Below are 5,000 nucleotides of genomic sequence, written 5' to 3' on the forward strand. Positions count from 1 at the left end.
TGCTCAGAACTAACCTCGGAACTGCGGACTAATCGACACTAGAGGCTGAAAATATTTTGTCTACACACTCACGACACCAATATTCACGACCACATATCCGATCGGCATAATATGCGAGGTCACAGCATTGTTACTGGTGACGTTTTAATGATTAAAAATGACACTTTCCCGTTTCCGGTTGACTCATTCACCGTTGTCATATCGCTCGCTCCTTTGCACGAAAACCAACTGTTGGCTGAGGAATAGAGTGAATTATCAAATAAATATGCCATTAGATAAGAGATTTGCTAGATATTTTGCGCTTTAATCTTTCAGATTTTGAGTGGTCATGCTGCAAACGTTTTAGCTAGGTAAACTCGACTTGCTGACAGTTTATCTCGGGAAACTGATTTTTCAAAATGTGACCAATTTTTCCCAAAGTAAATTTTATCGTCTGGAGCTTAGATATGTCATGGAAACAATAGAGACGTCTCCCATGACAGCTACCCCAATACCTCGGGAAAATTCACTTCCCCAGGTAAGAGGCAATTAACCAATAAAAAAGCATGTCGGCGAATGTCGTAATGGCAGATCCGGACATAATAACGATTATTATTTATTCAATTATTTTAAAGACTTGTTATCTGGTTATTTCTAAGTGGAATGATCTAACTTTTTGTGGAATGAAGTCACTCTGTAACGATCTGACTTCGAATGATACAACCGGATACCGCACACAAGCGAGTTTAGCCTCCAGCCAAATTCCATAAAAGTCGAGATATGTCCAGAAATGCACGCAATCGCGAGAATAACTTATATAACAAAACATTTGTTAAGAGCAGCAGCAAGAATAACAATTCTTCAAGCAAGAGAAGGCAAGGGGGCCCCACAAATACAACGAAAATAACAAACATAACGAATATAGCGAAAATAACAAATAAAGCAGACAGCAGCAGCAAGAGGTGACTGAAAACCGGAAACCGCGCTAGAAAAGTCTCTGGCACCCAGGGTACATCTCAACTTAAAAATACGTATAATCAGTTAATTTATTCCTAACTGTTGAATCTGATAAACCAGTAAAGGTAAAACTCCTGAAGTGATCATTTCTGCTGAGTAGACTACGAAGTTTCTTGGGGTCGATACTACCTACATTTTTGACATAATGGTTGACAAAGTTCCAAAGCACTGAACCTCGATATGTTAGTGAGTCCTTTAGCAATCTAGTATTGAGTCTGGGTATCGTGATTGCTTCTTGGTCTCTTAGTGAATAGCTGCATTCCCGCTTTATGAAAATGTTATTAATCAGACACTCAGGTAGTGAGACTTTACTCGCTCTATATAAAAGTTTAAATATTTGAAATTTGTAATCTAAACTGATCGTATCCCAGACTTATCCCATCCCGAAACGTTGAGAGCTTCACTAAATGCTGTATCTTTGGATAAGTTATAGACAATTTTAGCTGCTCTGCAGTGTAGTTTCTCAATTGAGCACAGAAGATCCGAATTTGTACACGAACCCCATAAAATACCATACTTCACAGAAGGTAATATTACACTAAAGTAAAACTTTAAAAGGACATATTTGGGTAAAAACCTTGAGCGCCACAATAAGTCTATTTTGTTTGCAAAGTTTTTCTTTAGTTCTAGCATATGTGATATCCAAGTAAGCTTATCATCCACGACCATTCCGAGAAGACGCGATTTTGTGACATAGCTTAAAACCGATTTACCCAAAAATATAGGAGGAAGCGGTCTTATAATGGCTTGTGTACTAATTAACATAACTTCGCTCTTAGCCGGGTGAGGGGTTAAGCGATTTTCTAAGCACCACCTGTAAACCTCCTGTAGAGCTCGGTTCAAAGAAGCAATCGCCGCATCTGCAGACTCTCCGATGCAGAAGATTGACGTATCATCAGCGTACATAAACAGAGATCCCATGGTAATCTCGGCGGGCAGATCGTTAGTAAATAAAGTGAAAATAAGGCCTAAAACAGATCCCTGTGGTATGCCAGTTGTTACTGGTAACATGTCAGATTTGACTCCATTAAGCACAGTGAACTGCATTCTTCCACTCAAGCAGTCCTAATCCAATCTAGTAACACTCCCGTGATACCGAAATTATATTCCAGCTTTTTCACTAAGATTTCATGTGATACGCTGTCAAACGTTTTTCTGAAGTCCCACAAAGGCTACTGCAACAACATTACCGGAGTCTAAAGCTCTCCTCCATATTTCTGTCGGATGTACAAGGAGGAGCTCAGTCGAGTAGCCTCGTCGGTACGCCCATTGCTTCTCTGTAAGTAACTGATTGTGAACAAAAGCATGCTGCACCAGTCTATCTTTTATTTCTGCTTCTAGGATCTTACTAGATACGCTTAAAAGGGAGACAGGTCGATAATTTCCACAGTCTGTTTTATCATCCTTTTTAAAAAGCGGAGTTAATCGAGCAGTCTTCCACAAGGAAAAAACAATTCGTTTTTCAATGCTGTAATTATAAAGGTTGACTAATACTGGTACAATAGCCTTTCCTGCCAATTTCAGAAGTTTGGGAGAGATGTCATCAGGTCCAACGGACTTATTGGTCTTAAGTTTATTTATCTTTTCTTCAACAGAACGGTTTGTAATTGAAATAGGATTTTTAGGTGACTCTAACTGAGGTGTTACCCTAAGGGTGTACCTCAGGGATCGGTGTTAGGGCCCCTTCTTTTTAATATTTTTCCTAATGATCTGTTCTATCTTATTAATCGTGCTAACGATCTCGCTGTTGCGAGTCGTTGGTTTGACGATAATAAGCTTGCGCTCATTCCCGAGAAATGTAAATGTATTATTCTTCCAAAAAACTATCCTGACGATCTTTCCTTTAGCATTAGTGATGTACAGGTTCCTATCAAAGACCATTTAGAACTTTTAGGCGTAACTATCGATAACTGGCTAAATTTTAGCAAACACATTGGCAAGATTACAAAGAAAGTTGGAAATCAGTTGGACGTTTTGAGCAGGCTGAAGAACACGCTTTCAATCTCTTCGAAGATGTGCCTCTACAACTCGTATGTAATGTCTTATTTTACTTACTGTTCTGCGATCTGGAATAATTGTAATGAGTCTGATAAGCAGAAGCTGGAAAGGCTTAATGTGAGAGCTCTAAGGTGTGTCTACAACAAACGGGTGCCCCTTCATGGTGATGATGACTACAGCTTAACTTTGTCCAATCGTCGCCTACAGGACATTGCTATATTAATCTTTAAAGCTGTTAACGGTATGTTACCGGGATATATATGTGACTTGTTCGTCGTACGTAATAATGTGAAGTGCTTGAGAGGCACCAACAAGCTAGTTGTCCCACGTAAGAAAACTACAAACTTTGGCCTAAAATCTACAACTTTTATTGGTGCCAAAGTGTGGAATTCTTTACCGGATAAATTACGTTCAACGAAAATTCTTAAGGAATTTAAGAAGGCTGTGAGAGAACTACATCTGTAATGTACAGATTTCTATGATTCATTGTAATAATTTTAGGAGTTAGGATTGTTTATTTATTGATATAGTTAGAATGTTAGTTATTAATTGATCATGTATATATGCATATACAATTTTTATTTATTTATTTATTTACTTATTTATTTATTTCACTTTTCTCGGCATATTGGCATGTATTTGCTATAGGGGCCTAATCAGCCTCATCAACCCAAGTTGAAATAAAGTTACTTACTTACATCTACTAAAGCGAGCTGCTGTGGCATTGGCAGTGATTTAATTAATTTCTCGTCTATCTCGGAAAAATATGCATTCATCATTTGTGCTTTTTCCTTATCCATTAAAGCAAAACTGCCGTCGGTTCTCTTAAGGGGGCCAATTGGTCTGTTGCGTGCTGAGCGATTTGTAGCTTTGTTAATTAAGTTCCAGTAAGCACTGGATTTCTTTACTTCTTCGAACATGTTGGTAAAGTATGATGCTTTGGCTCTACGCAAGGCTGACGTGACTGCATTTCTTTCTTTCTTGTATGCTGACCACACCACACTTGCCCATAAGATCAGTTCTTGTTGTGACAATTAGATCTAACAAAGTACTCGTTGTTAATGTTTCTCTAGTATTTGCATTTACTACATTTTGCATATTAAACGTTTCGAAAATAGAGCGCCGGTAGTTTTCTGTTGTTAGGACACTGTTCCGATTCCGTCTTAAAGTCGCAGTTGAAGTCCCCGAGTAGCACAATATAGACGTTTTCAGCCATGCTTTTTCTAAGGTGGAACTAGTAAGATCGAAGAATTCACTAGCGTTTGGCGGTCTGTAGATTACTGCAAACAACACAGAAGAACTTGGGAATTTGACTTGCAGCCACTCTGCTTCGATATTTATTGTGAGAAGATCTTTACGATGAGTAGCGTGCAAATGCTCCCCGTAATATAATAAACATCCTTCTCCTTCACGACCCTTCCTATCTAATCTTACGAACTTCATTCCGGGAATTAATATTTCCGTATCGGGCACCTTTTTATCAAGATGTGTCTCAGTGATTGCAAGAATTTCGAATTTACACAGTTGTTGGAGGTATCTAAGTTCCTCAATCTTGTTCCTTAGACCACACACGTTCAAGTGGACCCAAGTGCACTAATCTGACATCTCTATTAGAAGTGCCATACTCCAACTGTTTCACAAAATCAGATAGGCCATCACTACAGTTCGTCCTTTCTTCCGCATCCAGTTCTAAATCAACTGAGTCTTCGAAACTGTTATCTGCATCATAGAAAGGTAAATTTTCCATTAACTCTCTCGAACAACATACAGAGCAAGTCCACCGTTGACTGCCGAGTTGACTGTATTCTGCGGGTTTCACCAGCAGCACAATTTATATGATACCAATTAGAACATGAAGCACAACGTAAGGAGCGGTTATTAGAAGCGATGGTCCTTGAGCAGGTTTCACACAGAGGATGGACAAGATGGCGGTTGTTTACCGAAAGAAAACTTGGTGCAGAAACCGAACTGACTAAGCAGCATTCAGGACAGGACCATTCAAATTC

The 5,000-nt window shown here is 39.0% G+C and overlaps 1 protein-coding gene across 1 annotated transcript in view; it reads right to left on the bottom strand.

Moving 5' to 3' along the window:
- Positions 1–5,000, bottom strand: part of LOC137999667 (uncharacterized) — a 31,962-nt gene that overhangs the window by 21,605 nt on the left and 5,357 nt on the right. The window lies entirely within an intron of this gene.

This window comes from Montipora foliosa, chromosome 4 (genome assembly GCF_036669935.1).
Source record: "Montipora foliosa isolate CH-2021 chromosome 4, ASM3666993v2, whole genome shotgun sequence".
NCBI classification, from domain to species: Eukaryota; Metazoa; Cnidaria; class Anthozoa; order Scleractinia; family Acroporidae; genus Montipora; species Montipora foliosa.